The following is a 25,309-nucleotide window of genomic DNA, read 5'->3' as shown; positions in this document are numbered from 1 at the left end:
TAGTCAGGTACATTCTTAGGCGTTTAATATGCGGTGTTGAGTCCATTTCGTTGAGCAAGGAGTAGCTCTTGTCTATTCCATATTTGGCTTAAGGAACTTTATCTGTGCTCATTTCAATCTCTGGTTTTATGCAGCACCCCAACTCACCTTTCCCCTTAAGCAAGCATAAGTTGGTTTTCTAAATTTGAGACCCTGTTCTGTTTTGGAATTCAGTTCCTGTGTAGCCAAGTTTACATTCCGTGTATTAGTGATATCTTATGATGTTTCTTTTTCTGTGTGACTTATTTCAGTTAGAATCATCGTACCTGAATCCACTCATTATGCTGCTACGGGCCTGGTGACATAGATTTCATTGCTGAGTGATACTGCATTGTACGTAAGTTCCACAAGTTCTTTATCCATTTTTCACTTTCTGTGATGTTGAACTTGTAAGGTAAGCGAGGTTCTTGTAAACAGAGACGTCCCAAACTTTGGGGTGGCTGTGTCTTTTTGATTTTAATTTCCCTAAACTATAGGACCATAAGTGGAAGTGCCCTAGGCTCTGTTGCTTTGTTTTTTAGATGTTTCAGAAAACACCATACACTTCTCCCGAGTGTCTGTTGGCAATTTACATCCCGCCCATCAGCATAACAAGGCTCCCAGTTCTCCATGGCCTGTCCTGCCTTTCTGGATTTTACACTTTTTTCAGATGGCCCTTTTGACCGGGGGGAAGTGAGACTTCATTGTAGTGCAGATTTCCTTTGCAAGCTTGCTTGGTTGGCCAAAAAGGGCGTATGCGTTTTTTCCCGAATATATTCAGGAAAAAACGCATACGCCCTTTTTGGCCAAGTGCATCATTGTGGACGTTCTGCCTCTTTTCCTATGCTTTCAATGCAATTCCAGTCTACCTCCTGAAATCGGTTTCCTGCAATTCTGCCCCGCTTTCAAGTCCTCTTGGCAGCCTTACTTCGGTATATTTTTGGACGATAGCTGTCATTTATAACTCTGCAGGTTTGTGAATTACAGTGCCCCTGAGCTCCTTTCTTCAACTCGCTTTCTTGTGAGCTGGCCGCAACACCGCAGGATGGCTTCAGGCCCTAATCTGGTTCCGGCACGGCACGCTGAGCCTTTGGTTAATTCCTCTTCCTGGTGGGAAATGAGAGTTAAATTTGCCCGTCCAGACACCTCCAGCTAATCTCTCATTGGTTCTCGCTATTCTTGTTCATCTTCCGCAGAAATTACAAGCTGGGCCAAACAGGAGGTTAAAGGGACTGACTCTCCAAGTCGGGAGAGTGTTAGTAAAGCGTCTGGAATGTTGCACCCGAGTACCAGGGTACGAAAACTGAGACATATTTGAACACGTCTCCCGATCACATGGTTGATCATACTCTAGGTTCCACATGCATGTTTTAGCTGAAGGAAGAATACCTTAAACCTGGGTAGTTGAAACCCGTGGAATGGGTACCATGCAATATGACTTCAAAGGGTCTTCATTTGCTCACCGAACCTCTCCAATCCTATCACTGCTGCGTTTATGCCCCTGTACACATGCTTGATTCTCTTTCGGAGACATAGCAATCCATAGGTTTTAAGATACTTACTAGTCAGGTACATTCTTAGGCGTTTAATATGCGGTGTTGAGTCCATTTCGTTGAGCAAGGAGTAGCTCTTGTCTATTCCATATTTGGCTTAAGGAACTTTATCTGTGCTCATTTCAATCTCTGGTTTTATGCAGCACCCCAACTCACCTTTCCCCTTAAGCAAGCATAAGTTGGTTTTCTAAATTTGAGACCCTGTTCTGTTTTGGAATTCAGTTCCTGTGTAGCCAAGTTTACATTCCGTGTATTAGTGATATCTTATGATGTTTCTTTTTCTGTGTGACTTATTTCAGTTAGAATCATCGTACCTGAATCCACTCATTATGCTGCTACGGGCCTGGTGACAGAGATTTCATTGCTGAGTGATACTGCATTGTACGTAAGTTCCACAAGTTCTTTATCCATTTTTCACTTTCTGTGATGTTGAACTTGTAAGGTAAGCGAGGTTCTTGTAAACAGAGGCGTCCCAAACTTTGGGGTGGCTGTGTCTTTTTGATTTTAATTTCCCTAAACTATAGGACCATAAGTGGAAGTGCCCTAGGCTCTGTTGCTTTGTTTTTTAGATGTTTCAGAAAACACCATACACTTTTCCCGAGTGTCTGTTGGCAATTTACATCCCGCCCATCAGCATAACAAGGCTCCCAGTTCTCCATGGCCTGTCCTGCCTTTCTGGATTTTACACTTTTTTCAGATGGCCCTTTTGACCGGGGGGAAGTGAGACTTCATTGTAGTGCAGATTTCCTTTGCAAGCTTGCTTGGTTGGCCAAAAAGGGCGTATGCGTTTTTTCCCGAATAAATTCAGGAAAAAACGCATACGCCCTTTTTGGCCAAGTGCATCATTGTGGACGTTCTGCCTCTTTTCCTATGCTTTCAATGCAATTCCAGTCTACCTCCTGAAATCGGTTTCCTGCAATTCTGCCCCGCTTTCAAGTCCTCTTGGCAGCCTTACTTCGGTATATTTTTGGACGATAGCTGTCATTTATAACTCTGCAGGTTTGTGAATTACAGTGCCCCTGAGCTCCTTTCTTCAACTCGCTTTCTTGTGAGCTGGCCGCAACACCGCAGGATGGCTTCAGGCCCTAATCTGGTTCCGGCACGGCACGCTGAGCCTTTGGTTAATTCCTCTTCCTGGTGGGAAATGAGAGTTAAATTTGCCCGTCCAGACACCTCCAGCTAGTCTCTCATTGGTTCTCGCTATTCTTGTTCATCTTCCGCAGAAATTACAAGCTGGGCCAAACAGGAGGTTAAAGGGACTGACTCTCCAAGTCGGGAGAGTGTTAGTAAAGCGTCTGGAATGTTGCACCCGAGTACCAGGGTACGAAAACTGAGACATATTTGAACACGTCTCCCGATCACATGGTTGATCATACTCTAGGTTCCACATGCATGTTTTAGCTGAAGGAAGAATACCTTAAACCTGGGTAGTTGAAACACGTGGAATGGGTACCATGCAATATGACTTCAAAGGGTCTTCATTTGCTCACCGAACCTCTCCAATCCTATCACTGCTGCGTTTATGCCCCTGTACACATGCTTGATTCTCTTTCGGAGACATAGCAATCCATAGGTTTTAAGATACTTACTAGTCAGGTACATTCTTAGGCGTTTAATATGCGGTGTTGAGTCCATTTCGTTGAGCAAGGAGTAGCTCTTGTCTATTCCATATTTGGCTTAAGGAACTTTATCTGTGCTCATTTCAATCTCTGGTTTTATGCAGCACCCCAACTCACCTTTCCCCTTAAGCAAGCATAAGTTGGTTTTCTAAATTTGAGACCCTGTTCTGTTTTGGAATTCAGTTCCTGTGTAGCCAAGTTTACATTCCGTGTATTAGTGATATCTTATGATGTTTCTTCTTCTGTGTGACTTATTTCAGTTAGAATCATCGTACCTGAATCCACTCATTATGCTGCTACGGGCCTGGTGACATAGATTTCATTGCTGAGTGATACTGCATTGTACGTAAGTTCCACAAGTTCTTTATCCATTTTTCACTTTCTGTGATGTTGAACTTGTACGGTAAACGAGGTTCTTGTAAACAGAGGCGTCCCAAACTTTGGGGTGGCTGTGTCTTTTTGATTTTAATTTCCCTAAGCTATAGGACCATAAGTGGAAGTGCCCTAGGCTCTGTTGCTGTGTTTTTTAGATGTTTCAGGAAACACCATACACTTCTCCCGAGTGTCTGTTGGCAATTTACATCCCGCCCATCAGCATAACAAGGCTCCCAGTTCTCCATTGCCTGTCCTGCCTTTCTGGATTTTACACTTTTTTCAGATGGCCCTTTTGACCGGGGGGAAGTGACACTTCATTGTAGTGCAGATTTCCTTTGCAAGCTTGCTTGGTTGGCCAAAAAGGGCGTATGCGTTTTTTCCTGAATATATTCAGGAAAAAACGCATACGCCCTTTTTGGCCAAGTGCATCATTGTGGACGTTCTGCCTCTTTTCCTATGCTTTCAATGCAATTCCAGTCTACCTCCTGAAATTGGTTTCCTGCAATTCTGCCCCGCTTTCAAGTCCTCTTGGCAGCCTTACTTCAGTATATTTTTGGACGATAGCTGTAATTTATAACTCTGCAGGTTTGTGAATTACAGTGCCCCTGAGCTCCTTTCTTCAACTCGCTTTCTTGTGAGCTGGCCGCAACACCGCAGGATGGCTTCAGGCCGTAATCTGGTTCCGGCACGGCATGCTGAGCCTTTGGTTAATTCCTCTTCCTGGTGGGAAATGAGAGTTAAATTTGCCCGTTCAGACACGTCCAGCTAGTCTCTCATTGGTTCTCCCTATTCCTGTTCATCTTCCGCAGTAATTGCAAACTGGGCCAAACAGGAGGTTAAAGGCACTGACTCTCCAAGTCGGGAGAGTGTTAGTAAAGCTTCTGGAATGTTGCACCCGAGTACCAGGGTACGAAAACTGAGACATATTTGAACACGTCTCCCGATCACATGGTTGATCATACTCTAGGTTCCACATGCATGTTTTAGCTGAAGGAAGAATACCTTAAACCTGGGTAGTTGAAACCCGTGGAATGGGTACCATGCAATATGACTTCAAAGGGTCTTCATTTGCTCACCGAACCTCTCCAATCCTATCACTGCTGCGTTTATGCCCCTGTACACATGCTTGATTCTCTTTCGGAGACATAGCAATCCATAGGTTTTAAGATACTTACTAGTCAGGTACATTCTTAGGCGTTTAATATGGGGTGTTGAGTCCATTTCGTTGAGCAAGGAGTAGCTCTTGTCTATTCCATATTTGGCTTAAGGAACTTTATCTGTGCTCATTTCAATCTCTGGTTTTATGCAGCACCCCAACTCACCTTTCCCCTTAAGCAAGCATAAGTTGGTTTTCTAAATTTGAGACCCTGTTCTGTTTTGGAATTCAGTTCCTGTGTAGCCAAGTTTACATTCCGTGTATTAGTGATATCTTATGATGTTTCTTTTTCTGTGTGACTTATTTCAGGTAGAATCATCGTACCTGAATCCACTCATTATGCTGCTACGGGCCTGATGACATAGATTTCATTGCTGAGTGATACTGCATTGTACGTAAGTACCACAAGTTCTTTATCCATTTTTCACTTTCTGTGATATTGAACTTGTACGGTAAACGAGGTTCTTGTAAACAGAGGCATCCCAAACTTTGGGGTGGCTGTGTCTTTTTTATTTTAATTTCCCTAAGCTATAGGACCATAAGTGGAAGTGCCCTAGGCTCTGTTGCTTTGTTTTTTAGATATTTCAGGAAACACCATACACTTCTCCCGAGTGTCTGTTGGCAATTTACATCCCGCCCATAAGCATAACAAGGCTCCCAGTTCTCCATGGCCTGTCCTGACTTTCTGGATTTTACACTTTTTTCAGATGGCCCTTTTGACCGGGGGGAAGTGAGACTTCATTGTAGTGCAGATTTCCTTTGCAAGCTTGCTTGGTTGGCCAAAAAGGGCGTATGCGTTTTTTCCTGAATATATTCAGGAAAAAACGCATACGCCCTTTTTGGCCAAGTGCATCATTGTGGACGTTCTGCCTCTTTTCCTATGCTTTCAATGCAATTCCAGTCTACCTCCTGAAATCGGTTTCCTGCAATTCTGCCCCGCTTTCAAGTCCTCTTGGCAGCCTTACTTCAGTATATTTTTGGACGATAGCTGTCATTTATAACTCTGCAGGTTTGTGAATTACAGTGCCCCTGAGCGCCTTTCTTCAACTCGCTTTCTTTTGAGCTGGCCGCAACACTGCAGGATGGCTTCAGGCCCTAATCTGGTTCCGGCACGGCACGCTGAGCCTTTGGTTATTTCCTCTTCCTGGTGGGAAATGAGAGTTAAATTTGCCCGTCCAGACACCTCCAGCTAGTCTCTCATTGGTTATCCCTATTCCTGTTCATCTTCCGCAGAAATTGCAAACTGGGCCAAACAGGAGGTTAAAGGCGCTGACTCTCCAAGTGGGGAGACTGTTAGTAAAGCGTCTGGAATGTTGCACCCGAGTACCAGGGGAGGAAAACTGAGACATATTTGAACACGTCTCCAGTTCACACGGTTGATCATACTCTGGGTTCCACATGCATGTTTTAGCTGAAGGAAGAATACCTTAAACCTGGAGAGTTGAGACCCGTGGAATGGGTACCATGCAATATGACTTCAAAGGGTCTTCATTTGCTCACCGAACCTCTCCAATCCTATCACTGCTGCGTTTATGCCCCTGTACACATGCTTGATTCTCTTTCGGAGACATAGCAATCCATAGGTTTTAAGATACTTACTAGTCAGGTACATTCTTAGGCGTTTAATATGGGGTGTTGAGTCCATTTCGTTGAGCAAGGAGTAGCTCTTGTCTATTCCATATTTGGCTTAAGGAACTTTATCTGTGCTCATTTCAATCTCTGGTTTTATGCAGCACCCCAACTCACCTTTCCCCTTAAGCAAGCATAAGTTGGTTTTCTAAATTTGAGACCCTGTTCTGTTCTGTAATTCAGTTCCTGTGTAGCCAAGTTTAAATTCCGTGTATTACTGATATCTTATGATGTTTCTTTTTCTGTGTGACTTATTTCAGTTAGAATCATCATACCTGAATCCACTCATTGTGCTGCTAAGGGCCTGATGACATAGATTTCATTGCTGAGTGATATTGCTTTATAAGTAAATACCACAACTTCTTTATCCATTTTTCACTTTCTGTGATGTTGAACTTGTACTGTAAACGAGGTTCTTGTAAACAGAGCAGTCCCAAACTTTGGGGTGGCTGTGTCTTTTTGATTTTAATTTCCCTAAGCTATAGGACCATAAGTGGAAGTGCCCTAGGCTCTGTTGCTTTGTTTTTTAGATGTTTCAGGAAGCACCATACACTTCTCCCGAGTGTCTGTTGGCAATTTACATCCCTCCCATCAGCATAACAAGGCTCCCAGTTCTCCATGGCCTGTCCTGCCTTTCTGGATTTTACACTTTTTTCAGATGGCCCTTTGGACCGGGGGGAAGTGAGACTTCATTGTAGTGTAGATTTCCTTTGCAAGCTTGCTTGGTTGGCCAAAAAGGGCGTATGCGTTTTTTCCTGAATATATTCAGGAAAAAACGCATACGCCCTTTTTGGCCAAGTGCATCATTGTGGACGTTCTGCCTCTTTTCCTATGCTTTCAATGCAATTCCAGTCTACCTACTGAAATCGGTTTCCTGCAATTCTGCCCTGCTTTCAAGTCCTCTTGGCAGCCTTACTTCAGTATATTTTTGGACGATAGCTGTCATTTATAACTCTGCAGGTTTGTGAATTACAGTGCTCCTGAGCTCCTTTCTTCAACTCGCTTTCTTGTGACCAGGCCGCAACACCACAGGATGGCTTCAGGCCCTAATCTGGTTCCGGCACGGCACGCTGAGCCTTTGGTTAATTCCTCTTCCTGGTGGGAAATGAGAGTTAAATTTGCCCGTCCAGACACCTCCAGCTAGTCTCTCATTGGTTCTCGCTATTCCTGTTCATCTTCCGCAGAAATTGCAAACTGGGCCAAACAGGAGGTTAAAGGGACTGACTCTCCAAGTCGGGAGAGTGTTAGTAAAGCATCTGGAATGTTGCACCCGAGTACCAGGGTACGAAAACTGAGACATATTTGAACACGTCTCCCGATCACATGGTTGATCATACTCTAGGTTCCACATGCATGTTTTAGCTGAAGGAAGAATACCTTAAACCTGGGTAGTTGAAACCCGTGGAATGGGTACCATGCAATATGACTTCAAAGGGTCTTCATTTGCTCACCGAACCTCTCCAATCCTATCACTGCTGCGTTTATGCCCCTGTACACATGCTTGATTCTCTTTCGGAGACATAGCAATCCATAGGTTTTAAGATACTTACTAGTCAGGTACATTCTTAGGCGTTTAATATGGGGTGTTGAGTCCATTTCGTTGAGCAAGGAGTAGCTCTTGTCTATTCCATATTTGGCTTAAGGAACTTTATCTGTGCTCATTTCAATCTCTGGTTTTATGCACCACCCCAACTCACCTTTCCCCTTAAGCAAGCATAAGTTGGTTTTCTAAATTTGAGACTCTGTTCTGTTTTGGAATTCAGTTCCTGTGTAGCCAAGTTTACATTCCGTGTATTAGTGATATCTTATGATGTTTCTTTTTCTGTGTGACTTATTTCAGGTAGAATCATCGTACCTGAATCCACTCATTATGCTGCTACGGGCCTGATGACATAGATTTCATTGCTGAGTGATACTGCATTGTACGTAAGTACCACAAGTTCTTTATCCATTTTTCACTTTCTGTGATATTGAACTTGTACGGTAAACGAGGTTCTTGTAAACAGAGGCGTCCCAAACTTTGGGGTGGCTGTGTCTTTTTGATTTTAATTTCCCTAAGCTATAGGACCATAAGTGGAAGTGCCCTAGGCTCTGTTGCTTTGTTTTTTAGATATTTCAGGAAACACCATACACTTCTCCTGAGTGTCTGTTGGCAATTTACATCCCGCCCATAAGCATAACAAGGCTCCCAGTTCTCCATGGCCTGTCCTGACTTTCTGGATTTTACACTTTTTTCAGATGGCCCTTTTGACCGGGGGGAAGTGAGACTTCATTGTAGTGCAGATTTCCTTTGCAAGCTTGCTTGGTTGGCCAAAAAGGGCGTATGCGTTTTTTCCTGAATATATTCAGGAAAAAACGCATACGCCCTTTTTGGCCAAGTGCATCATTGTGGACGTTCTGCCTCTTTTCCTATGCTTTCAATGCAATTCCAGTCTACCTCCTGAAATCGGTTTCCTGCAATTCTGCCCCGCTTTCAAGTCCTCTTGGCAGCCTTACTTCAGTATATTTTTGGACGATAGCTGTCATTTATAACTCTGCAGGTTTGTGAATTACAGTGCCCCTGAGCGCCTTTCTTCAACTCGCTTTCTTTAGAGCTGGCCGCAACACTGCAGGATGGCTTCAGGCCCTAATCTGGTTCCGGCACGGCACGCTGAGCCTTTGGTTATTTCCTCTTCCTGGTGGGAAATGAGAGTTAAATTTGCCCGTCCAGACACCTCCAGCTAGTCTCTCATTGGTTCTCCCTATTCCTGTTCATCTTCCGCAGAAATTGCAAACTGGGCCAAACAGGAGGTTAAAGGCGCTGACTCTCCAAGTGGGGAGAGTGTTAGTAAAGCGTCTGGAATGTTGCACCCGAGTACCAGGGGAGGAAAACTGAGACATATTTGAACATGTCTCCCGTTCACACGGTTGATCATACTCTGGGTTCCACATGCATGTTTTAGCTGAAGGAAGAATACCTTAAACCTGGAGAGTTGAGACCCGTGGAATGGGTACCATGCAATATGACTTCAAAGGGTCTTCATTTGCTCACCGAACCTCTCCAATCCTATCACTGCTGCGTTTATGCCCCTGTACACATGCTTGATTCTCTTTTGGAGACATAGCAATCCATAGGTTTTAAGATACTTACTAGTCAGGTACATTCTTAGGCGTTTAATATGGGGTGTTGAGTCCATTTCGTTGAGCAAGGAGTAGCTCTTGTCTATTCCATATTTGGCTTAAGGAACTTTATCTGTGCTCATTTCAATCTCTGGTTTTATGCAGCACCCCAACTCACCTTTACCCTTAAGCAAGCATAAGTTGGTTTTCTAAATTTGAGACACTGTTCTGTTCTGTAATTCAGTTCCTGTGTAGCCAAGTTTACATTCCGTGTATTACTGATATCTTATGATGTTTCTTTTTCTGTGTGACTTATTTCAGTTAGAATCATCGTACCTGAATCCACTCATTGTGCTGCTAAGGGCCTGATGACATAGATTTCATTGCTGAGTGATATTGCTTTGTAAGTAAATACCAGAACTTCTTTAACCATTTTTCACTTTCTGTGATGTTGAACTTGTACTGTAAACGAGGTTCTTGTAAAGCGAGCCGTCCCAAACTATGGGGTGGCTGTGTCTTTTTGATTTTAATTTCCCTAAGCTATAGGACCATAAGTGGAAGTGCCCTAGGCTCTGTTGCTTTGTTTTTTAGATGTTTCAGGAAACACCATAAACTTCTCCCAAGTGTCTGTTGGCAATTTACATCCCGCCCATCAGCATAACAAGGCTCCCAGTTCTCCATGGCCTGTCCTGCCTTTCTGGATTTTACACTTTTTTCAGATGGCCCTTTTGACCGGGGGGAAGTGAGACTTCATCGTAGTGCAGATTTCCTTTGCAAGCTTGCTTGGTTGGCCAAAAAGGGCGTATGCGTTTTTTCCTGAATATATTCAGGAAAAAACGCATACGCCCTTTTTGGCCAAGTGCATCATTGTGGACGTTCTGCCTCTTTTCCTATGCTTTCAATGCAATTCCAGTCTACCTCCTGAAATCGGTTTCTTGCAATTCTGCCCTGCTTTCAAGTCCTCTTGGCAGCCTTACTTCAGTATATTTTTGGACGATAGCTGTCATTTATAACTCTGCAGGTTTGTGAATTACAGTGCTCCTGAGCTCCTTTCTTCAACTCGCTTTCTTGTGACCAGGCCGCAACACCACAGGATGGCTTCAGGCCCTAATCTGGTTCCGGCACTGCACGCTGAGCCTTTGGTTAATTCCTCTTCCTGGTGGGAAATGAGAGTTAAATTTGCCCGTCCAGACACCTCCAGCTAGTCTCTCATTGGTTCTCGCTATTCCTGTTCATCTTCCGCAGAAATTGCAAACTGGGCCAAACAGGAGGTTTAAGGCGCTGACTCTCCAAGTGGGGAGAGTGTTAGTAAACCGTCTGGAATGTTGCACCCGAGTACCAGGGTACGAAAACTGAGACATATTTGAACACGTCTCCCGATCACATGGTTGATCATACTCTAGGTTCCACATGCATGTTTTAGCTGAAGGAAGAATACCTTAAACCTGGGTAGTTGAAACCCGTGGAATGGGTACCATGCAATATGACTTCAAAGGGTCTTCATTTGCTCACCGAACCTCTCCAATCCTATCACTGCTGCGTTTATGCCCCTGTACACATGCTTGATTCTCTTTCGGAGACATAGCAATCCATAGGTTTTAAGATACTTACTAGTCAGGTACATTCTTAGGCGTTTAATATGGGGTGTTGAGTCCATTTCGTTGAGCAAGGAGTAGCTCTTGTCTATTCCATATTTGGCTTAAGGAACTTTATCTGTGCTCATTTCAATCTCTGGTTTTATGCACCACCCCAACTCACCTTTCCCCTTAAGCAAGCATAAGTTGGTTTTCTAAATTTGAGACTCTGTTCTGTTTTGGAATTCAGTTCCTGTGTAGCCAAGTTTACATTCCGTGTATTAGTGATATCTTATGATGTTTCTTTTTCTGTGTGACTTATTTCAGGTAGAATCATCGTACCTGAATCCACTCATTATGCTGCTACGGGCCTGATGACATAGATTTCATTGCTGAGTGATACTGCATTGTACGTAAGTACCACAAGTTCTTTATCCATTTTTCACTTTCTGTGATATTGAACTTGTACGGTAAACGAGGTTCTTGTAAACAGAGGCGTCCCAAACTTTGGGGTGGCTGTGTCTTTTTGATTTTAATTTCCCTAAGCTATAGGACCATAAGTGGAAGTGCCCTAGGCTCTGTTGCTTTGTTTTTTAGATATTTCAGGAAACACCATACACTTCTCCCGAGTGTCTGTTGGCAATTTACATCCCGCCCATAAGCATAACAAGGCTCCCAGTTCTCCATGGCCTGTCCTGACTTTCTGGATTTTACACTTTTTTCAGATGGCCCTTTTGACCGGGGGGAAGTGAGACTTCATTGTAGTGCAGATTTCCTTTGCAAGCTTGCTTGGTTGGCCAAAAAGTGCGTATGCGTTTTTTCCTGAATATATTCAGGAAAAAACGCATACGCCCTTTTTGGCCAAGTGCATCATTGTGGACGTTCTGCCTCTTTTCCTATGCTTTCAATGCAATTCCAGTCTACCTCCTGAAATCGGTTTCCTGCAATTCTGCCCCGCTTTCAAGTCCTCTTGGCAGCCTTACTTCAGTATATTTTTGGACGATAGCTGTCATTTATAACTCTGCAGGTTTGTGAATTACAGTGCCCCTGAGCGCCTTTCTTCAACTCGCTTTCTTTAGAGCTGGCCGCAACACTGCAGGATGGCTTCAGGCCCTAATCTGGTTCCGGCACGGCACGCTGAGCCTTTGGTTATTTCCTCTTCCTGGTGGGAAATGAGAGTTAAATTTGCCCGTCCAGACACCTCCAGCTAGTCTCTCATTGGTTCTCCCTATTCCTGTTCATCTTCCGCAGAAATTGCAAACTGGGCCAAACAGGAGGTTAAAGGCGCTGACTCTCCAAGTGGGGAGAGTGTTAGTAAAGCGTCTGGAATGTTGCACCCGAGTACCAGGGGAGGAAAACTGAGACATATTTGAGCACGTCTCCCGTTCACACGGTTGATCATACTCTGGGTTCCACATGCATGTTTTAGCTGAAGGAAGAATACCTTAAACCTGGAGAGTTGAGACCCGTGGAATGGGTACCATGCAATATGACTTCAAAGGGTCTTCATTTGCTCACCGAACCTCTCCAATCCTATCACTGCTGCGTTTATGCCCCTGTACACACGCTTGATTCTCTTTTGGAGACATAGCAATCCATAGGTTTTAAGATACTTACTAGTCAGGTACATTCTTAGGCGTTTAATATGGGGTGTTGAGTCCATTTCGTTGAGCAAGGAGTAGCTCTTGTCTATTCCATATGTGGCTTAAGGAAATTTATCTGTGCTCATTTCAATCTCTGGTTTTATGCAGCACCCCAACTCACCTTTACCCTTAAGCAAGCATAAGTTGGTTTTCTAAATTTGAGACCCTGTTCTGTTCTGTAATTCAGTTCCTGTGTAGCCAAGTTTAAATTCCGTGTATTACTGATATCTTATGATGTTTCTTTTTCTGTGTGACTTATTTCAGTTAGAATCATCATACCTGAATCCACTCATTGTGCTGCTAAGGGCCTGATGACATAGATTTCATTGCTGAGTGATACTGCATTGTACGTAAGTACCACAAGTTCTTTATCCATTTTTCACTTTCTGTGATATTGAACTTGTACGGTAAACGAGGTTCTTGTAAACAGAGGCGTCCCAAACTTTGGGGTGGCTGTGTCTTTTTGATTTTAATTTCCCTAAGCTATAGGACCATAAGTGGAAGTGCCCTAGGCTCTGTTGCTTTGTTTTTTAGATATTTCAGGAAACACCATACACTTCTCCCGAGTGTCTGTTGGCAATTTACATCCCGCCCATAAGCATAACAAGGCTCCCAGTTCTCCATGGCCTGTCCTGACTTTCTGGATTTTACACTTTTTTCAGATGGCCCTTTTGACCGGGGGGAAGTGAGACTTCATTGTAGTGCAGATTTCCTTTGCAAGCTTGCTTGGTTGGCCAAAAAGGGCGTATGCGTTTTTTCCTGAATATATTCAGGAAAAAACGCATACGCCCTTTTTGGCCAAGTGCATCATTGTGGACGTTCTGCCTCTTTTCCTATGCTTTCAATGCAATTCCAGTCTACCTCCTGAAATCGGTTTCCTGCAATTCTGCCCCGCTTTCAAGTCCTCTTGGCAGCCTTACTTCAGTATATTTTTGGACGATAGCTGTCATTTATAACTCTGCAGGTTTGTGAATTACAGTGCCCCTGAGCGCCTTTCTTCAACTCGCTTTCTTTTGAGCTGGCCGCAACACTGCAGGATGGCTTCAGGCCCTAATCTGGTTCCGGCACGGCACGCTGAGCCTTTGGTTATTTCCTCTTCCTGGTGGGAAATGAGAGTTAAATTTGCCCGTCCAGACACCTCCAGCTAGTCTCTCATTGGTTATCCCTATTCCTGTTCATCTTCCGCAGAAATTGCAAACTGGGCCAAACAGGAGGTTAAAGGCGCTGACTCTCCAAGTGGGGAGAGTGTTAGTAAAGCATCTGGAATGTTGCACCCGAGTACCAGGGGAGGAAAACTGAGACATATTTGAACACGTCTCCCGTTCACACGGTTGATCATACTCTGGGTTCCACATGCATGTTTTAGCTGAAGGAAGAATACCTTAAACCTGGAGAGTTGAGACCCGTGGAATGGGTACCATGCAATATGACTTCAAAGGGTCTTCATTTGCTCACCGAACCTCTCCAATCCTATCACTGCTGCGTTTATGCCCCTGTACACATGCTTGATTCTCTTTTGGAGACATAGCAATCCATAGGTTTTAAGATACTTACTAGTCAGGTACATTCTTAGGCGTTTAATATGGGGTGTTGAGTCCATTTCGTTGAGCAAGGAGTAGCTCTTGTCTATTCCATATTTGGCTTAAGGAACTTTATCTGTGCTCATTTCAATCTCTGGTTTTATGCAGCACCCCAACTCACCTTTCCCCTTAAGCAAGCATAAGTTGGTTTTCTAAATTTGAGACCCTGTTCTGTTCTGTAATTCAGTTCCTGTGTAGCCAAGTTTAAATTCCGTGTATTACTGATATCTTATGATGTTTCTTTTTCTGTGTGACTTATTTCAGTTAGAATCATCATACCTGAATCCACTCATTGTGCTGCTAAGGGCCTGATGACATAGATTTCATTGCTGAGTGATATTGCTTTATAAGTAAATACCACAACTTCTTTATCCATTTTTCACTTTCTGTGATGTTGAACTTGTACTGTAAACGAGGTTCTTGTAAACAGAGCAGTCCCAAACTTTGGGGTGGCTGTGTCTTTTTGATTTTAATTTCCCTAAGCTATAGGACCATAAGTGGAAGTGCCCTAGGCTCTGTTGCTTTGTTTTTTAGATGTTTCAGGAAGCACCATACACTTCTCCCGAGTGTCTGTTGGCAATTTACATCCCTCCCATCAGCATAACAAGGCTCCCAGTTCTCCATGGCCTGTCCTGCCTTTCTGGATTTTACACTTTTTTCAGATGGCCCTTTGGACCGGGGGGAAGTGAGACTTCATTGTAGTGTAGATTTCCTTTGCAAGCTTGCTTGGTTGGCCAAAAAGGGCGTATGCGTTTTTTCCTGAATATATTCAGGAAAAAACGCATACGCCCTTTTTGGCCAAGTGCATCATTGTGGACGTTCTGCCTCTTTTCCTATGCTTTCAATGCAATTCCAGTCTACCTCCTGAAATCGGTTTCCTGCAATTCTGCCCTGCTTTCAAGTCCTCTTGGCAGCCTTACTTCAGTATATTTTTGGACGATAGCTGTCATTTATAACTCTGCAGGTTTGTGAATTACAGTGCTCCTGAGCTCCTTTCTTCAACTCGCTTTCTTGTGACCAGGCCGCAACACCACAGGATGGCTTCAGGCCCTAATCTGGTTCCGGCACGGCACGCTGAGCCTTTGGTTAATTCCTCTTCCTGGTGGGAAATGAGAGTTAAATTTGCCCGTCCAGACACCTCCAGCTAGTCTCTCATTGGTTCTCGCTATTCCTGTTCATCTTCCGCAGAAATTGCAAACTGGGCCAAACAGGAGGTTAAAGGGACTGACTCTCCAAGTCGGGAGAGTGTTAGTAAAGCATCTGGAATGTTGCACCCGAGTACCAGGGTACGAAAACTGAGACATATTTGAACACGTCTCCCGATCACATGGTTGATCATACTCTAGGTTCCACATGCATGTTTTAGCTGAAGGAAGAATACCTTAAACCTGGGTAGTTGAAACCCGTGGAATGGGTACCATGCAATATGACTTCAAAGGGTCTTCATTTGCTCACCGAACCTCTCCAATCCTATCACTGCTGCGTTTATGCCCCTGTACACATGCTTGATTCTCTTTCGGAGACATAGCAATCCATAGGTTTTAAGATACTTACTAGTCAGGTACATTCTTAGGCGTTTAATATGGGGTGTTGAGTCCATTTCGTTGAGCAAGGAGTAGCTCTTGTCTATTCCATATTTGGCTTAAGGAACTTTATCTGTGCTCATTTCAATCTCTGGTTTTATGCAGCACCCCAACTCACCTTTCCCCTTAAGCAAGCATAAGTTGGTTTTCTAAATTTGAGACCCTGTTCTGTTTTGGAATTCAGTTCCTGTGTAGCCAAGTTTACATTCCGTGTATTAGTGATATCTTATGATGTTTCTTTTTCTGTGTGACTTATTTCAGGTAGAATCATCGTACCTGAATCCACTCATTATGCTGCTACGGGCCTGATGACATAGATTTCATTGCTGAGTGATACTGCATTGTACGTAAGTACCACAAGTTCTTTATCCATTTTTCACTTTCTGTGATATTGAACTTGTACGGTAAACGAGGTTCTTGTAAACAGAGGCGTCCCAAACTTTGGGGTGGCTGTGTCTTTTTGATTTTAATTTCCCTAAGCTATAGGACCATAAGTGGAAGTGCCCTAGGCTCTGTTGCTTTGTTTTTTAGATATTTCAGGAAACACCATACACTTCTCCCGAGTGTCTGTTGGCAATTTACATCCCGCCCATAAGCATAACAAGGCTCCCAGTTCTCCATGGCCTGTCCTGACTTTCTGGATTTTACACTTTTTTCAGATGGCCCTTTTGACCGGGGGGAAGTGAGACTTCATTGTAGTGCAGATTTCCTTTGCAAGCTTGCTTGGTTGGCCAAAAAGGGCGTATGCGTTTTTTCCTGAATATATTCAGGAAAAAACGCATACGCCCTTTTTGGCCAAGTGCATCATTGTGGACGTTCTGCCTCTTTTCCTATGCTTTCAATGCAATTCCAGTCTACCTCCTGAAATCGGTTTCCTGCAATTCTGCCCCGCTTTCAAGTCCTCTTGGCAGCCTTACTTCAGTATATTTTTGGACGATAGCTGTCATTTATAACTCTGCAGGTTTGTGAATTACAGTGCCCCTGAGCGCCTTTCTTCAACTCGCTTTCTTTTGAGCTGGCCGCAACACTGCAGGATGGCTTCAGGCCCTAATCTGGTTCCGGCACGGCACGCTGAGCCTTTGGTTATTTCCTCTTCCTGGTGGGAAATGAGAGTTAAATTTTCCCGTTCAGACACCTCCAGCTAGTCTCTCATTGGTTCTCCCTATTCCTGTTCATCTTCCGCAGAAATTGCAAACTGGGCCAAACAGGAGGTTAAAGGCGCTGACTCTCCAAGTGGGGAGAGTGTTAGTAAAGCGTCTGGAATGTTGCACCCGAGTACCAGGGGAGGAAAACTGAGACATATTTGAACACGTCTCCCGTTCACACGGTTGATCATACTCTGGGTTCCACATGCATGTTTTAGCTGAAGGAAGAATACCTTAAACCTGGAGAGTTGAGACCCGTGGAATGGGTACCATGCAATATGACTTCAAAGGGTCTTCATTTGCTCACCGAACCTCTCCAATCCTATCACTGCTGCGTTTATGCCCCTGTACACATGCTTGATTCTCTTTTGGAGACATAGCAATCCATAGGTTTTAAGATACTTACTAGTCAGGTACATTCTTAGGCGTTTAATATGGGGTGTTGAGTCCATTTCGTTGAGCAAGGAGTAGCTCTTGTCTATTCCATATTTGGCTTAAGGAACTTTATCTGTGCTCATTTCAATCTCTGGTTTTATGCAGCACCCCAACTCACCTTTCCCCTTAAGCAAGCATAAGTTGGTTTTCTAAATTTGAGACCCTGTTCTGTTCTGTAATTCAGTTCCTGTGTAGCCAAGTTTACATTCCGTGTATTACTGATATCTTATGATGTTTCTTTTTCTGTGTGACTTATTTCAGTTAGAATCATCATACCTGAATCCACTCATTGTGCTGCTAAGGGCCTGATGACATAGATTTCATTGCTGAGTGATATTGCTTTATAAGTAAATACCACAACTTCTTTATCCATTTTTCACTTTCTGTGATGTTGAACTTGTACTGTAAACGAGGTTCTTGTAAACAGAGCAGTCCCAAACTTTGGGGTGGCTGTGTCTTTTTGATTTTAATTTCCCTAAGCTATAGGACCATAAGTGGAAGTGCCCTAGGCTCTGTTGCTTTGTTTTTTAGATGTTTCAGGAAGCACCATACACTTCTCCCGAGTGTCTGTTGGCAATTTACATCCCTCCCATCAGCATAACAAGGCTCCCAGTTCTCCATGGCCTGTCCTGCCTTTCTGGATTTTACACTTTTTTCAGATGGCCCTTTGGACCGGGGGGAAGTGAGACTTCATTGTAGTGTAGATTTCCTTTGCAAGCTTGCTTGGTTGGCCAAAAAGGGCGTATGCGTTTTTTCCTGAATATATTCAGGAAAAAACGCATACGCCCTTTTTGGCCAAGTGCATCATTGTGGACGTTCTGCCTCTTTTCCTATGCTTTCAATGCAATTCCAGTCTACCTCCTGAAATCGGTTTCCTGCAATTCTGCCCTGCTTTCAAGTCCTCTTGGCAGCCTTACTTCAGTATATTTTTGGACGATAGCTGTCATTTATAACTCTGCAGGTTTGTGAATTACAGTGCTCCTGAGCTCCTTTCTTCAACTCGCTTTCTTGTGACCAGGCCGCAACACCATATGATGGCTTCAGGCCCTAATCTGGTTCCGGCACGGCACGCTGAGCCTTTGGTTAATTCCTCTTCCTGGTGGGAAATGAGAGTTAAATTTGCCCGTCCAGACACCTCCAGCTAGTCTCTCATTGGTTCTCGCTATTCCTGTTCATCTTCCGCAGAAATTGCAAACTGGGCCAAACAGGAGGTTAAAGGGACTGACTCTCCAAGTCGGGAGAGTGTTAGTAAAGCATCTGGAATGTTGCACCCGAGTACCAGGGTACGAAAACTGAGACATATTTGAACACGTCTCCCAATCACACGGTTGATCATACTCTAGGTTCCACATGCATGTTTTAGCTAAAGGAAGAATACCTTAAACCTGGGTAGTTGAAACCCGTGGAATGGGTACCATGCAATATGACTTCAAAGGGTCTTCATTTGCTCACCGAACCTCTCCAATCCTATCACTGCTGCGTTTATGCCCCTGTACACATGCTTGATTCGCTTTCGGAGACATAGCAATCCATAGGTTTTAAGATACTTACTAGTCAGGTACATTCTTAGGCGTTTAATATGGGGTGTTGAGTCCATTTCGTTGAGCAAGGAGTAGCTCTTGTCTATTCCATATTTGGCTTAAGGAACTTTATCTGTGCTCATTTCAATCTCTGGTTTTATGCAGCACCCCAACTCACCTTTCCCCTTAAGCAAGCATAAGTTGGTTTTCTAAATTTGAGACCCTGTTCTGTTTTGGAATTCAGTTCCTGTGTAGCCAAGTTTACATTCCGTGTATTAGTGATATCTTATGATGTTTCTTTTTCTGTGTGACTTATTTCAGGTAGAATCATCGTACCTGAATCCACTCATTATGCTGCTACGGGCCTGATGACATAGATTTCATTGCTGAGTGATACTGCATTGTACGTAAGTACCACAAGTTCTTTATCCATTTTTCACTTTCTGTGATATTGAACTTGTACGGTAAACGAGGTTCTTGTAAACAGAGGCGTCCCAAACTTTGGGGTGGCTGTGTCTTTTTGATTTTAATTTCCCTAAGCTATAGGACCATAAGTGGAAGTGCCCTAGGCTCTGTTGCTTTGTTTTTTAGATATTTCAGGAAACACCATACACTTCTCCCGAGTGTCTGTTGGCAATTTACATCCCGCCCATAAGCATAACAAGGCTCCCAGTTCTCCATGGCCTGTCCTGACTTTCTGGATTTTACACTTTTTTCAGATGGCCCTTTTGACCGGGGGGAAGTGAGACTTCATTGTAGTGCAGATTTCCTTTGCAAGCTTGCTTGGTTGGCCAAAAAGGGCGTATGCGTTTTTTCCTGAATATATTCAGGAAAAAACGCATACGCCCTTTTTGGCCAAGTGCATCATTGTGGACGTTCTGCCTCTTTTCCTATGCTTTCAATGCAATTCCAGTCTACCTCCTGAAATCGGTTTCCTGCAATTCTGCCCCGCTTTCAAGTCCTCTTGGCAGCCTTACTTCAGTATATTTTTGGACGATAGCTGTCATTTATAACTCTGCAGGTTTGTGAATTACAGTGCCCCTGAGCGCCTTTCTTCAACTCGCTTTCTTTAGAGCTGGCCGCAACACTGCAGGATGGCTTCAGGCCCTAATCTGGTTCCGGCACGGCACGCTGAGCCTTTGGTTATTTCCTCTTCCTGGTGGGAAATGAGAGTTAAATTTGCCCGTCCAGACACCTCCAGCTAGTCTCTCATTGGTTCTCCCTATTCCTGTTCATCTTCCGCAGAAATTGCAAACTGGGCCAAACAGGAGGTTAAAGGCGCTGACTCTCCAAGTGGGGAGAGTGTTAGTAAAGCGTCTGGAATGTTGCACCCGAGTACCAGGGGAGGAAAACTGAGACATATTTGAACACGTCTCCCGTTCACACGGTTGATCATACTCTGGGTTCCACATGCATGTTTTAGCTGAAGGAAGAATACCTTAAACCTGGAGAGTTGAGACCCGTGGAATGGGTACCATGCAATATGACTTCAAAGGGTCTTCATTTGCTCACCGAACCTCTCCAATCCTATCACTGCTGCGTTTATGCCCCTGTACACATGCTTGATTCTCTTTTGGAGACATAGCAATCCATAGGTTTTAAGATACTTACTAGTCAGGTACATTCTTAGGCGTTTAATATGGGGTGTTGAGTCCATTTCGTTGAGCAAGGAGTAGCTCTTGTCTATTCCATATTTGGCTTAAGGAACTTTATCTGTGCTCATTTCAATCTCTGGTTTTATGCAGCACCCCAACTCACCTTTCCCCTTAAGCAAGCATAAGTTGGTTTTCTAAATTTGAGACCCTGTTCTGTTCTGTAATTCAGTTCCTGTGTAGCCAAGTTTACATTCCGTGTATTACTGATATCTTATGATGTTTCTTTTTCTGTGTGACTTATTTCAGTTAGAATCATCATACCTGAATCCACTCATTGTGCTGCTAAGGGCCTGATGACATAGATTTCATTGCTGAGTGATATTGCTTTATAAGTAAATACCACAACTTCTTTATCCATTTTTCACTTTCTGTGATGTTGAACTTGTACTGTAAACGAGGTTCTTGTAAACAGAGCAGTCCCAAACTTTGGGGTGGCTGTGTCTTTTTGATTTTAATTTCCCTAAGCTATAGGACCATAAGTGGAAGTGCCCTAGGCTCTGTTGCTTTGTTTTTTAGATGTTTCAGGAAGCACCATACACTTCTCCCGAGTGTCTGTTGGCAATTTACATCCCTCCCATCAGCATAACAAGGCTCCCAGTTCTCCATGGCCTGTCCTGCCTTTCTGGATTTTACACTTTTTTCAGATGGCCCTTTGGACCGGGGGGAAGTGAGACTTCATTGTAGTGTAGATTTCCTTTGCAAGCTTGCTTGGTTGGCCAAAAAGGGCGTATGCGTTTTTTCCTGAATATATTCAGGAAAAAACGCATACGCCCTTTTTGGCCAAGTGCATCATTGTGGACGTTCTGCCTCTTTTCCTATGCTTTCAATGCAATTCCAGTCTACCTCCTGAAATCGGTTTCCTGCAATTCTGCCCTGCTTTCAAGTCCTCTTGGCAGCCTTACTTCAGTATATTTTTGGACGATAGCTGTCATTTATAACTCTGCAGGTTTGTGAATTACAGTGCTCCTGAGCTCCTTTCTTCAACTCGCTTTCTTGTGACCAGGCCGCAACACCACAGGATGGCTTCAGGCCCTAATCTGGTTCCGGCACGGCACGCTGAGCCTTTGGTTAATTCCTCTTCCTGGTGGGAAATGAGAGTTAAATTTGCCCGTCCAGACACCTCCAGCTAGTCTCTCATTGGTTCTCGCTATTCCTGTTCATCTTCCGCAGAAATTGCAAACTGGGCCAAACAGGAGGTTAAAGGGACTGACTCTCCAAGTCGGGAGAGTGTTAGTAAAGCATCTGGAATGTTGCACCCGAGTACCAGGGTACGAAAACTGAGACATATTTGAACACGTCTCCCGATCACACGGTTGATCATACTCTAGGTTCCACATGCATGTTTTAGCTAAAGGAAGAATACCTTAAACCTGGGTAGTTGAAACCCGTGGAATGGGTACAATGCAATATGACTTCAAAGGGTCTTCATTTGCTCACCGAACCTCTCCAATCCTATCACTGCTGCGTTTATGCCCCTGTACACATGCTTGATTCGCTTTCGGAGACATAGCAATCCATAGGTTTTAAGATACTTACTAGTCAGGTACATTCTTAGGCGTTTAATATGGGGTGTTGAGTCCATTTCGTTGAGCAAGGAGTAGCTCTTGTCTATTCCATATTTGGCTTAAGGAAATTTATCTGTGCTCATTTCAATCTCTGGTTTTATGCAGCACCCCAACTCACCTTTCCCCTTAAGCAAGCATAAGTTGGTTTTCTAAATTTGAGACCCTGTTCTGTTTTGGAATTCAGTTCCTGTGTAGCCAAGTTTACATTCCGTGTATTAGTGATATCTTATGATGTTTCTTTTTCTGTGTGACTTATTTCAGGTAGAATCATCGTACCTGAATCCACTCATTATGCTGCTACGGGCCTGATGACATAGATTTCATTGCTGAGTGATACTGCATTGTACGTAAGTACCACAAGTTCTTTATCCATTTTTCACTTTCTGTGATATTGAACTTGTACGGTAAACGAGGTTCTTGTAAACAGAGGCGTCCCATACTTTGGGGTGGCTGTGTCTTTTTGATTTTAATTTCCCTAAGCTATAGGACCATAAGTGGAAGTGCCCTAGGCTCTGTTGCTTTGTTTTTTAGATATTTCAGGAAACACCATACACTTCTCCCGAGTGTCTGTTGGCAATTTACATCCCGCCCATAAGCATAACAAGGCTCCCAGTTCTCCATGGCCTGTCCTGACTTTCTGGATTTTACACTTTTTTCAGATGGCCCTTTTGACCGGGGGGAAGTGAGACTTCATTGTAGTGCAGATTTCCTTTGCAAGCTTGCTTGGTTGGCCAAAAAGGGCGTATGCGTTTTTTCCTGAATATATTCAGGAAAAAACGCATACGCCCTTTTTGGCCAAGTGCATCATTGTGGACGTTCTGCCTCTTTTCCTATGCTTTCAATGCAATTCCAGTCTACCTCCTGAAATCGGTTTCCTGCAATTCTGCCCCGCTTTCAAGTCCTCTTGGCAGCCTTACTTCAGTATATTTTTGGACGATAGCTGTCATTTATAACTCTGCAGGTTTGTGAATTACAGTGCCCCTGAGCGCCTTTCTTCAACTCGCTTTCTTTTGAGCTGGCCGCAACACTGCAGGATGGCTTCAGGCCCTAATCTGGTTCCGGCACGGCACGCTGAGCCTTTGGTTATTTCCTCTTCCTGGTGGGAAATGAGAGTTAAATTTGCCCGTCCAGACACCTCCAGCTAGTCTCTCATTGGTTCTCCCTATTCCTGTTCATCTTCCGCAGAAATTGCAAACTGGGCCAAACAGGAGGTTAAAGGCGCTGACTCTCCAAGTGGGGAGAGTGTTAGTAAAGCGTCTGGAATGTTGCACCCGAGTACCAGGGGAGGAAAACTGAGACATATTTGAGCACGTCTCCCGTTCACACGGTTGATCATACTCTGGGTTCCACATGCATGTTTTAGCTGAAGGAAGAATACCTTAAACCTGGAGAGTTGAGACCCGTGGAATGGGTACCATGCAATATGACTTCAAAGGGTCTTCATTTGCTCACCGAACCTCTCCAATCCTATCACTGCTGCGTTTATGCCCCTGTACACACGCATGATTCTCTTTTGGAGACATAGCAATCCATAGGTTTTAAGATACTTACTAGTCAGGTACATTCTTAGGCGTTTAATATGGGGTGTTGAGTCCATTTCATTGAGCAAGGAGTAGCTCTTGTCTATTCCATATTTGGCTTAAGGAACTTTATCTGTGCTCATTTCAATCTCTGGTTTTATGCAGCACCCCAACTCACCTTTCCCCTTAAGCAAGCATAAGTTGGTTTTCTAAATTTGAGACCCTGTTCTGTTCTGTAATTCAGTTCCTGTGTAGCCAAGTTTACATTCCGTGTATTACTGATATCTTATGATGTTTCATTTTCTGTGTGACTTATTTCAGTTAGAATCATCGTACCTGAATCCACTCATTGTGCTGCTAAGGGCCTGATGACATAGATTTCATTGCTGAGTGATATTGCTTTGTAAGTAAATACCACAACTTCTTTATCCATTTTTCACTTTCTGTGATGTTGAACTTGTACTGTAAACGAGGTTCTTGTAAACAGAGCAGTCCCAAACTTTGGGGTGGCTGTGTCTTTTTGATTTTAATTTCCCTAAGCTATAGGACCATAAGTGGAAGTGCCCTAGGCTCTGTTGCTTTGTTTTTTAGATGTTTCAGGAAGCACCATACACTTCTCCCGAGTGTCTGTTGGCAATTTACATCCCTCCCATCAGCATAACAAGGCTCCCAGTTCTCCATGGCCTGTCCTGCCTTTCTGGATTTTACACTTTTTTCAGATGGCCCTTTGGACCGGGGGGAAGTGAGACTTCATTGTAGTGCAGATTTCCTTTGCAAGCTTCCTTGGTTGGCCAAAAAGGGCGTATGCGTTTTTTCCTGAATATATTCAGGAAAAAACGCATACGCCCTTTTTGGCCAAGTGCATCATTGTGGACGTTCTGCCTCTTTTCCTATGCTTTCAATGCAATTCCAGTCTACCTCCTGAAATCGGTTTCTTGCAATTCTGCCCCGCTTTCAAGTCCTCTTGGCAGCCTTACTTCAGTATATTTTTGGACGATAGCTGTCATTTATAACTCTGCATGTTTGTGAATTACAGTGCTCCTGAGCTCCTTTCTTCAACTCGCTTTCTTGTGACCAGGCCGCAACACCACAGGATGGCTTCAGGCCCTAATCTGGTTCCGGCACGGCACGCTGAGCCTTTGGTTAATGCCTCTTCCTGGTGGGAAATGAGAGTTAAATTTGCCCGTCCAGACACCTCCAGCTAGTCTCTCATTGGTTCTCGCTATTCCTGTTCATCTTCCGCAGGAATTGCAAACTGGGCCAAACAGGAGGTTAAAGGCACTGACTCTCCAAGTGGGGAGAGTGTTAGTAAACCGTCTGGAATGTTGCACCCGAGTACCAGGGTACGAAAACTGAGACATATTTGAACACGTCTCCCGATCACATGGTTGATCATACTCTAGGTTCCACATGCATGTTTTAGCTGAAGGAAGAATACCTTAAACCTGGGTAGTTGAAACCCGTGGAATGGGTACCATGCAATATGACTTCAAAGGGTCTTCATTTGCTCACCGAACCTCTCCAATCCTATCACTGCTGCGTTTATGCCCCTGTACACATGCTTGATTCGCTTTCGGAGACATAGCAATCCATAGGTTTTAAGATACTTACTAGTCAGGTACATTCTTAGGCGTTTAATA

The sequence above is a fragment of the Pseudorca crassidens genome, unplaced genomic scaffold (assembly GCF_039906515.1).
Source record: "Pseudorca crassidens isolate mPseCra1 unplaced genomic scaffold, mPseCra1.hap1 Scaffold_67, whole genome shotgun sequence".
Taxonomy (NCBI): Eukaryota; Metazoa; Chordata; class Mammalia; order Artiodactyla; family Delphinidae; genus Pseudorca; species Pseudorca crassidens.
This window is presented reverse-complemented; position numbering follows the sequence as displayed.